The sequence below is a fragment of the Vitis riparia genome, chromosome 13, assembly GCF_004353265.1.
Source record: "Vitis riparia cultivar Riparia Gloire de Montpellier isolate 1030 chromosome 13, EGFV_Vit.rip_1.0, whole genome shotgun sequence".
Classification (NCBI taxonomy): Eukaryota; Viridiplantae; Streptophyta; class Magnoliopsida; order Vitales; family Vitaceae; genus Vitis; species Vitis riparia.
Window position 1 is genome coordinate 511049 of NC_048443.1, and position 12387 is coordinate 523435.

The window sequence follows — 12387 nt, forward strand, 5'->3', positions numbered from 1 at the left end:
GGAAAAAGAGCAGTCACAAATTTCCAAACCGTACATGTTGGTTTGTAGGAATTCGTCCTCTAGTAGAGACTCCACAGAATCACAATTTTTAATGAAGAGATTGTGGGGTATCACTGCAAGTTGCTTCAACTGAGAGACATCTGAAATTTCAATTTCTGAAGTTTGAAGAGCTGTGAAGCCACAAGTTTCCCTTTTCAAAAGCAATCTACGGACAACAGGAACATTGAGTGTAGGCACAAGCAGCTGCGGACAATTTTCAACGTAAAGTTCCTTCAATGAAGGAAGGTGTATTGGTAATTCCCCAGTGAGTAGGTGACACATCACTACAGAAAGCTCCTGGAGACGAGGGAATTCTCCATGTCTGCCTCCACGACATAACCATTTCTCCCAATTGGACATATGATAAAATGAAGAATTTGTAGGGATGGGAAGGAGGGCTGAGGCGAGGAAGAACTCCCATAAAACTTTCCACCGCTATAGTTCAAATTTAATTATGAAATTTATTACCCTAATTAATTTTATATTAAAAAAAATTTAATAATGAATATTTATCATTATTAATTTTAAGTTATATTAATTTTTACTGATCTTAAGCAATATATTTGTTTATTAAATATCTAACCTTAAAATATTGTAAATTTGTAAGATACGCTTAAAACAATTATGATAAAAAAAAAAAATGAGTCATGGATGTAAAACCATGTTGTTAATATTATTTTACAATATATTCTATAAATATTTTCTTTAATTATTTTTTATTTTAAATTTAATTTTATAATAAAAGTTTTTATTTTCTAAAATAAGTAATATAAAAAAATAAAAATTAATAAAATAAATGAATTTATTATATATGAAATATGTATATTCAATGTCTTATCTTAGGATTAATATATATTAAATATCCATTAATAGAAAACCGATTTTTTCTCTTTCCACAAGCTAATCCTAATACGAAAAATCTTGAAATATTATTGGTTTTCTAGCTTTCTTTTAATTTCTCTAAAATTTTTCATTAAGTAAATAAATTTGGAATCAAACTATACCTCAGGTGAAATTTATTAATTTTTAAAATTAATTTGAAACTCAAAAACCAATTTAATTAGTACTAAAAAGTCAGAAACACAATAATATTATAAATTCATAGGTCAAAATTTATTTAAAATAACTTGGTTAGCTTCTTCTTCACATATAACCTATTTTTATAATTTTTTTTTCACGAAGCAAATAAACTTCAAATTAATCGAGACTTGATGTGTTGAATTCATTAATGAGTTTAATAATTTTTAAAAATAATTTAAAACTTAAATAATTATGTAATTAATACCATCAATTTATAAATAAAATTTGGTTTCAAATGACTCTATTTTTTTATTTTCTATGTAAAATTATTATTTTCTTATTTTTTTGTTTCTATTATGCAAATGGACTCCAAATTAAACAAGACTTAATGTCATATTTTTATCAATGAGTCTAGTAATTTTTAAAAATAACTTAAAACTTAAATAGTGAACCAATTACTATTAAAAATTTATGGACAAAAATTGATTTAGAATAATTTTATTTATTCTTTTTCTTCACATAATCATTATTGTCCGATTTTTTAAACAAATAAATTTTAAATTAAACAAGACTTAATACATTGGATTCATTAATAAGTTTAAAATTTTTTAAAAATAATTTAAAATTCATATAATAAACTCATTAATATAAGAAGTTTATGAATTAAAAATGATTCAGAATGACTATTATTTGTATTTTTGGTTCTTTATTTCAAAAATAATTTTTTAAAAATAAGCGTTAGAAGACATGATCAAACAGACCCTTAGCTTTTAAAAAACAATGCAATTGTGCATTTTACAATCTTTTCTAAAGGTAATTACAAATTTTTTTAGTTGTTTTCCCACCTTTCAACCCAAAAAATTGTTGAAAATATATAAAAAAAAATTGTGATATTCAACTATTTCACTTAAGTTACCCAAATATGAAAATAAGGATTGAAGGGTGCAATCATGCAACCCAATGACATTGATTTAGCATAGGTTTTGTCCCATTTACAACCATATATATTAGTGCAATCACTAATAAAAACTCATTTTAATGATCAAGATAAGTCATTCTTCTAATTATGAGGTAGTATACTACAATTTTAGATTGATTGTTCAAGTTTATGAATTGGTTGTAAACAATTCATCAACTTACAATAAACTTATAACTTGGATCTTTTGTACAACTTTTTATACATTAAAATCTTATACAATGCAAGTGATGTAAACCCGAGTGTTCAAATAAATATTAATGGAAATAGAAATCATAATATTATAAATATATTTATGAAATTTCACTTAGTTAAATCATGTTATATTTTTAAAGGCTTTGATTTTTTTAATTGGATCTTGGGTTTTAGTTGTTTCATTCGATGTTAGGCATTTATAATTTTGTTTGGGAACAATTCATTTGATCGAGGCTTCAATTTTTTGATGTGGGCTATAGGCTGTGATTATTTCGGGCTTTGGGTTTTTGTGATTTGGGCTAGTTTTGATCATTTAATTTGTTGTTTTGGGCTTTGGTTTGGATTGATATTTGATTAGGCTTTGGGCATTGGATTTGTTGTTTCTTAATTTGGAAATAATATTTGACATTGGCTTTTGGGCTTCGCTTTTAATATGTAGTTTTGACCTTGGTTAATTCCTATTTGAGCCCCTGGTCGGATTATTTCATTTTGGCCTATTGATTTGTTGACTTGGACTTTGTGTTTGTGCTTGTTTGTGATTTAGGCTTGGTCTATTGTTCTGGGGTTTTAGTTTGATTGTGGGCATTTGTGTATTACTTTGGGCTTGGCCTTTATAATTGTTTTGAATTTATTTATGGTATGGGCTTGGTTGTTTGATTTTGACCTTCTATATACTCTATTTGACCTGCGCTTAGGGCTTTCATTTAGTTTATTTGAGCTTGGTTAATTTGATTTGGATTTGGGCCTGTTATAACTTGTAAACTATTTAGGCTTGCTTTTCTTTTATTGAACAGAATCAACAAAAGTAAGGTGTATATTTTTTAAAACAAGCATAATACGCGCATTCAAAGTTTTGAAAAATAGTTTTTAAAAATTAATTTTAATCGTCTTTATGTTTTTAAATATTTTCCAAAAATAACTTTATGATATATATTTCTTCAAGCAATCATAAAAAGAAAAAAGAAAAAAAAAACAAATGAAAATAACTGAAAACAACTCATATATGTTTTCAAAAAACACCTAAACTGGCTTGCTTTTTTTATTTTTATTTTTTATCAAACAGTTTTCCTATTTTCTTATTCTTAAATATAGATAAAAAAAAGTGGTTCATTGCGACCCTATCATTTGTCTTTTGTTTTTTAATTTTAAAATAGGTTTTAAAAACAAGTAGAAAAATATGATGAAACGAACCCTTATCTTTTAAAAAATAAGGCAATTCAAAATACATTTTAAAATATTTTTCAAAGGCAAATTATAAATTTCTTTAGTTGTTTTCTCATCTTTGAATCGAGAAAATTTGTTTGAACGATCTTTCCATCTAATTAGTCCCTTGAAATATTTGTCCCCTTTTTCAGTATTATCAATATATTTATGACTATTTGAATGAAAATATAAGAAAATATCATAAATATTCTCATGAAACTCCTTGATAGCAATTATTTCACTTATCAGTGAAAATAAAGTTACCCAAATATAAAAAAGGATCAAAGGATGCAACCCAATGGCATTCATCGAGATGGCAAAGTTTGATACAATTTGCAAATACTTCTATATATACTCATCTTATCTTATATTTCATTAAATATAAGATAAGATAAATTAATGGATATTTATCATATATTATCCCAACCAAAAATGAGTAGGAAGTTATCCCCTCCTTTATTTGAACTCATGGTAGGTGAAAAGAATGTATTTTCGTACAAGTGATAAAAAGGCAATGATTCGAGATCATGAACAGAAAGAAATTCCAAAAGCGCTACACAGTAACCTTCCTCATGGTTGGCCTTAGAGCTAAATCCTCCTGAATGCACCAAATGGACACCATCACTAGCCTCTCCAGCCTCTTCATATCATTCATAATTTGCATCCTCATCATCTTCCACCAACTTCTCCAACTTCCTTTGCACAAACAGTTCATAATCTCGATCCATTAGAGCTTCCTCTCCGTCTTCCATATGAAAGAGGAAATCTTTTTCTAACACATTGTCTCTATAAATGGCTACTTTGCAGAAGCAATCCTTTTTACATGACTCTTTACACTTCTCCTGCTCAACCAATTTGTGTTATTTAATTCTTTCAACTCCACTTCATCCTTCGCTTTCTTCACTTTCTTCGCTTCATCTTCATCTGCTTGGCAACTCCACTTCACTCTCACTCTCAAGAACAAAGTTACCATTGTCGAGCATGGCAGCATGAGTAATCCTGGCCCTTTAACAGCCGACTAAGTTCTCTGAAGCTCATATCCTCCTTTGTCAGCGAGTTTGAACTCCCCATTTTTGGTGAGTTCAATCTTTGTACCCTTCTGCCACTTCTTTATCTGCATACCAAATTATTGTTTGGTAATTCATGTTCACTAATCGCATATAGAACATAATTAGCCCTTCAAAAAAAAATAATTAATATGATCAATCATCTTCTAAGATGGCATGTTACATAAAAGGTAACAAGATTATGCTACTTTTTTAAAATTTTCCTTAGGGTGTCAATGTCATAATGTGGGTACAAACTGACAATATAGGAACAAGTACATTGATAAAAATTAAAAGAGAAAAATTGGAAATTTATTCAGAGAAGTAGCATCAATTGCCTAGGGAATAAGTGCTTGCAGATGTTACTCCTTAGTCCCCAGTATGCTTGAAACAAACTGGAGACTGATCAGTTTCTTACAGTATCAGAATACAGCAGCCCAACTATAGCTAACCACATAAAGAGATTGAAGAACACTGAGCTGCCAAGTAGTAGTGACCCAATAAGAATTAAGGTAGACTTATCCGGGCCTGTCTGCAAGCCTTTTGCTCTGTCTTCCACAGGAGAGAAGGAATCTCTTTTGCCAACACATTGTCTGTATAAATGGCTACTGCACAGAAGCAATCCTCTTCACAAGACTCTTTAAAACTTCTCCTTGTCAACAATCCGTCCAATCCAAAGTTCATAATTAGAGATTTGCCAGTTTGTGTTGTTTAATTCTATGAACTCTACTACCTGCTTGGCAATTGGGCATTGGAAAATTTGGTCTTTAAAATCTGGAGCCAAGAAAGAATGCCTACACAGGCACTCACATCTGAACAACGCCCTTTCCCTATCAAACAATACAATAGCTGTTGAATCCACAAATCCCGCTGCCACAGTCACTTGCAGCTGCATTGCAATTGTCATCAATAATTGCCTGCAGAACAGACCAAGAAGTATTAATGCAGTTCCAATGGTTTGCAGTGTTCTGTTTTCGATGCTTATATAATCAAAATCAAGTGTTGTCCTGTAGTAAAATCACTCCCAAAGTCTCTATCTTCTGATAAGAGGTTAACTTATGTGGCAAGATGGTATCAGTGGGATTCTTAAAGCACGCCCAGGCGCAAATAACTAAAGCCATATTTTCAAAAAAATTTGGTTACCAACCAAGAAAAACCTGGTAGAATTAGCATAGAATATGTAAAAACTGGAAAATCACCATGTTAATTTGAGCAGGTCATTCAAGTACATGTGGTTTTGGCCTCTTAAATATTCAATCACAGGTACATTCTATATGATTTTAAGTGACTAGAGAAGTATGAAAAAGAAAATTATGAGAATGTCAACCAGTGTGGAAACTAATTTCCTCAGGTAACTTCTCTCAATATCATTTTCCTTTGTGACAATATTAAAGACCTATAGTTACAAGTTACAACTTAATTTTCATCTCCAGACTTACCATGTGAACATACTTGAGTCTGATTGTAACTCGACCCAACCAAGCAAGGGCCATCCATACTTGATACCATTGACGTTGGTTGATGGAATTGAGTCACAGGCTAGTCCAGCTTGACTAATAGTCAAATATGCTCTCAAAACGAACTTTCCTGAGATTGAGAACAAACCTTGTATCATAAAAAGTTCATAAAAATAAATCTGGAGAACATTTAATATAGTTAACAACCAACTCTTCTTCTTCATAAGAGGTGGTGAATTAGCTCATAACGTAGAAGAGTAAATTTTCTAAAGCATGAAAATAGGGGAATAAGCTCAAAATCATCATTTCTATACAAAATCAGAAAGTTCAATGAGAGAATTGCATTCAATTACTTTAAGATAATAACAACATCAAAATAAAAAACAAAATCACAAAAGTCTTATAGTCAAGACAATTTAATTACAATATTCGTCGTGGGAATTTTGCAGTATAGACTTGGACTTTTTAATTTTCTTTATGAATAAACAATTGGCTCCTGCTCAAATGAAAAATGAGAACCAATGCTCAGAGTCATAGACAGAAGTGTAGGCATGGCAATGCCAATTTTGCAAATGATCATTTGGTCATAGTCAAGACCTTAGAAAAGCCAAAACAAGAACAATAGAACATCAAAATTGGGACAGAAACATGTGTAGCAACTACATAACAAAGATTTGTGTCAATCTGCTCACCTTTTGAAGGTCGTTCACTGCGTTAGTGCAAAATAGACTGACTTTTTTTTACAGGGGCCCTCAATCAGTGTTGGCGGCTGAACTAGAAGAGAGTTCAGATAAATAAAAAATTTCTATAAATTCAATATCATAAAATACCTCACATAAAAATGTTGCTTTTGGAACTGTAGTTTTCCAAATGTTCCCAAATTTAAAAATACATTGGCATAAAGTTATTGATGTTTACCTCATTTTTTTTTTTCCATGGTCATATCAAACATTGTTCTCATAGTAAGTCTTCTATGCTAATCCTTGTTGCTTAATATGAGACACAGAAAAGAAAAAGTAGTGATCAATTTATTTTGATATCGAAGGGAGCAAAGTCACAACATGTACATTACATATGTAGCCAACTAAGTACATATTATGATGTGGGTAAGATTTTCTAATGAAGTATAGAGCATGCTGCATAACCAAATTCTCAATAAAAAGACTAGAAAATGAGTTATAGAGACATGCAACTGTAGAGATTGTTAGAAATTTTGAAACATGAGTACTTGGCTAGCTACTTTATGAATCGGAACTTAACTTTTTTAAAGAAAATAAGTTTAAGCATAGAACAAATTACCTAACTGTATATTGATGCAATACCACTTTCATTAAAATAACAGACCATTGATCACTATTTTTCGAGTTGAGAGAGGGCAATTTCATATATACAAGATCATGGGATTATGTACCCTCTGGAACTCGATTTCGCTTGTCAATAGCCCGTGTACCACATTCTTCTCTGCTCCCCCTTCATCTGCTTGGCAATCAGGCAATTGAAAAAATTTGGTCTTTAAAATCTGTATCCAATAAAGAATACCTATACATGCAACAATCTGGACAACCTCCCTTCTTCATCAAGCAATACAATGGTTGTTAAATCCACAAATCCCACTACCATGGCTACTGGTGTCTATGCTGCAAATGTCATCAAAAATTGCATGCACGACAAACCAAGAAGAAGCATTTTTTTTTAAATCAGAAGCTTCTATATATAAGTAAAGCATCTTATACAAAGAGTATAGATTTACCTTGTTTCTTTAAAAATCACTTTTTGAGAAATTTTAAAATTTGAGAGAATAAGAGCGTGTTTGGTGAAAATTTTAAAAACTGTTTGGTTATTGTTCTCTATTTCCTATTTTTTAAAAACAAAGTGAAATAGAAAACAACTTTTAAAGAACAAATAAAAGTTATTTTCATCCAATTTTAAAAACAATAGAAGAACATATACACTCTATTATTTCTCTTTTACATAGAATTATTATTTTTCAATTTTTTTCGCTAGGCAAATTAACTCCAAATTACACAAGACTTAATATGTTAGATTTGTTAACAAGTCTATTAATTTTTAAAAATAATTTGAAACTTAAATAATAAACTCATTAATATCATAAGTTTATTAATATAATAAAATATCTTTTTTCTAACATGTAATAAAATAGTATAATTTCTACTAAAAATATAATTTATGATTTTATTATAATATTACTATTTATGTTTTACTAAAAACTATATATTTTTTAATTTATTAGTAATTACAAAATTATTTTCATTTTCAATAAGAATTCAATTAATTAATATTATATAAATTGAATTTAAAATGTTTTTACAAAATTAAAATAATTTAAAAGAAAAAATAATTTATCTGAACAAGTCTTTTTTTTTTAAAAAAAATCCTTTTATAATAATTACTTACCAAATATTCTTAATTTTATAAAACATTAAAAAAAAAAACAAAAAAACTTTTTTTGATTCTTTAACGTTAAAAAAGTTTTTTTAAAAAAAGTATAAGAAATCATGTTCAAACAACAAATTTTAAAAAAATTAATTAAAGTACTTAATTGACTTGTATTAAAAATAAATATTAAAATTATTTTTATATTATAGAAATTTTTGTATCACTATAATAAAAATATTGTTTCATAATTAAAAACAAAATTATTTATCTTTAACTAATATATAATTGTGTATTTAATTTCTATTTTTTTAATAAGACTTAACTTGAATTTGATTTCATATTATTATAAAATAAAAGTAATACATTGTTTTTAAAAATAATACAAATTCTTTATCCTAAACAATATTATTGTTTTTTGTTTTAAAAAACTATTTTTTAAAACATCTTGCCAAACATTCTAATTTATAAAAAAAAAAAAAATTAAAAACTATTTTTTTTTTTTTAATTTGAAAACAATTCTTAAAAAAAAAAAAATTTAAAAACACTGCCAAAATTTTTTTGCCCTAAAATTTTTTTGATACCTTCATTGTTTTAAACAGTTTTTAAAATTATTAATTTTTCAATGTAAGCCTTTAAGAGTTAAAATACAAAAGTTACTGTCACTTAATTTTAGGCTTAAGGAGGTCAAAACCTTAACAATGTAGGAGATTTAAGTGGAGGCAAGGAATGAACTAGATATATTCTTGAGATTAGAAATTTGGGTGGAACATAAATTTTGTAAAGAAATTAAGTTTAAGCACACAACAATTACCTGCCCATCTGTTGGGTGCAGTGCCACTCCCATTAAAATAGCTCAAGACCGATCACTATTTTTGGAATGTGAGATATATAACGCCATTCTTGCCCTTTCTCAAATTGGAGCCGTTGTTTCAGCAATCGGTCGGACCGGCCGGCAGGTCCAACCGGTCGGACCGGTAGGTCCGGTCCAGTTTTTAAAACCATGGTTAATACTATTATTTTTAATAATTATAAATAGTATTGCAATTCTACAATTACTATCATTATTTTTATTGCTTATAATTATTATTAATAAAATTTATTAATATACATATATATAAAACATTTTTACATCAATTTAATGGAGTAGGTGGATGGATGTTGATTTGACCATTTTTACATATTGATTGATCCATTGTCTCAATTCAATGGTGGGTCGAAAGCATTTTTTATATCAAGTTGGTGGAGTAGGTGGATGGATGTTGACTTCAATTGTCTCATAAATTTCTTTTCTGTTTTATTGTTAAAATTTTATTCCTTGAAAGTTAAAACCAACTTAAAAGGCATAGTAAAATAAGTATTCAAGTTATTAACTTGGAATTACAAGAATCATTTTCAATAATTAACATTTTTATTTTTAAAAAGTAACCACTAAAATTAAGATTTAATTATGATTATGAAAATTGTTGCTTTTTTCGTTTTCATAATGATATTGTTTTTTAAATATTAAATTTTTGGATTATTATGTGACTTTTCTTTAATTGGGATGTCTAAAAAAGAAAAAAAAGTAAAATAATTAATAATCTTATTTCCATCACTGTTTGGAGTTCTTACTTTCCCATAAATTAAAAATATTTTTGATAATGTTTCTATTATAAAGTTATGTTTAATTCTCAAAAAAATATTTTAAAAAAATACAAAAAAATGATTTTCTCATATTTAATTATGGTATAAAAAATATAAAAGAAAATAAAATATAATTAAAATTAATTAAAATTTTATATATTTTAAAATTATTTAATCTTTATATAGATGAGTTAAAATAAGTAAAATAAGTTTGAAATAGTAAATAAAAATAATTTATTTTTTATTTTCTTTTGTTTTTTCTTTTTTTCTATTTTTTCTTCACATTTTCTTTCAAATTTTTCGGGAATCAAACATAGTTGAAGTGTTTATAATAAAAGTGATTTTTCTAAAAATGATTTTAAGAGAATCACATATTGAATGTTAATTTTTTTAAAATATTATAAGTAATTTTTTAATACTAAAAATGATTTTTTAGATTTTTAATAATATTTTCTTAATATTGTCAAATACATCATCTTTTTAAAAAATATTTTTTTTAAGGTAGAAGCACTTTTTAAAATTATTGTTAAACTAATTCTAAGAATATTGAAACCATCAAAACATACGAGTTAAAAATCATAATAAATATTATGTGAATGATTCAAGTAGGCATGAATTTTCCTTTCTTTTCTTTTATTTTATTTTTTAGTAATCAGGAGTGTTGGGTTAAAGTTGATATTAACACCAAAGGCCTCATTTTTGGAATTTAATTAACAAAAAATTCCTTTTCAAGTTGATATTAATATAAATAATTTTATGGAGTCCAGTTTTCTGCTTTCATTGAATCAATTTTGGTGGGAGGTGGATTTTTTTTTTTCTTTTATTATTATCAATTTGGTGGAGTCGGTGGGTAGATTGGTGGAATCGGATACTGCCAAAAAAGCAAAAGCATCCTAGGCCCAATAGGATGATGCCTACCATTCCTTCTTTCCTACTTTTATTTATTGAAATTTTAATCCTTCCGGTGAACTTCACATCTTAAAATAATTATTAATTAGGAGCTATTGATTTAAAATAATAAGGATCATTTTTAATAAAAAATAATTATCGTCCTAGACTCTATTTGATAATAATTTCAAAAAATATTTTTAATTTAAAAAATTAATATTTATTAAAACTAAAAAAATATTTTTTAAAATATGAAAAATTATTTAATATTAAAAAATCACTTATTATGTTTCCTACGATAACACTCTCTACTCTCCAACTTGTCAAGGAGTTCATGGCTGAGCTTTTGTGCCGGATGAAGTTGGTGACCTCCGGAGAAGCCAACCTGTCGAATAGAACTCGAACGGAAGCCGAGAGGAGTGCGTTCGCCGTACCTGTTGACTGCAAAACTGAAGGCTGGTCTCTATTGCCAAAATGCACAAGGCTTGAAGGAATGATCGATGGTGATGGACCCAAATGCCGACTTTTTTGCCAAACATCATAATTGAGTGGTTAGTAAAACAAAGCAAAGTGGAACCAGAGGCCAAAAAAGCTGTGGTGGTGGACTCACATGCTGACCTTTTTTGCCAGACACCATTGCCTTGTGACTTCTTAGTAAAACATAGCAAAAGCAGAAAAACCAAAATTTTTTCTCTAAAATATCCATTAAAGTGTCCCACATTTCTGGTCGGAATATATAATTTTTTTAATAAAAAAATTATTATATAGATTATTTTATAAATCCATGTACAAATATAATTAGATTTTTTATAAAATAAAAAGGCAGTAGATTAACTAATGACAACCACATAGAATTTAATAATTAATTAATTAATTAACTAATATTAGGTTAATTCAGACTCAAATTATTTGACCATCAGAGTCATGAGAACCTCAAAGAGAAGTTAACAATAAAGAGGATGCATGCAACAAAACCAAAATTTTGTGTATTCCTTTCAAGGATCTCATATCCTCCATCATTTCTCTAAAAAGCATTAAAATTTTGGAGATCCGGATAGGATTCAAGCAACTTGCAAAGAAATTTCCCATATGAAGTTGGTAATTATGAGGAAGAGAAAATTTCTAATGGAAGAAGGATTGGATTGGAAGTAATTGTTTGAAGTCGTCAACATCATGACAAAGTTGTTGGTAACTGTGAGGCTGAGAGATTATTGTGGGGGCTCTCCTCCACGTGCCTGCCCATGTGTCGGACCACGTGTCACACACCCTCAGCCCTGTCTGAATAGATGTCATAGTGACCATTCTATTCGGACCACACCTGCACCCCACCTAAGCGGGCAACATCCCCCTGCCAGACTTTGTGTCCTCTTTGCTATATATAATTATTTCCATCTAACATAGGAATGACTAATGCGATCTTCTTCAACCTTACGTCCATGTTAGTGGATTCTCACACATTGTCTCATACCTTCAGCAAGTTGAAACGACGGGCAGCTGCATCATGACATATTGATTGACGACACTTGCCAACCGCTCTAAATAA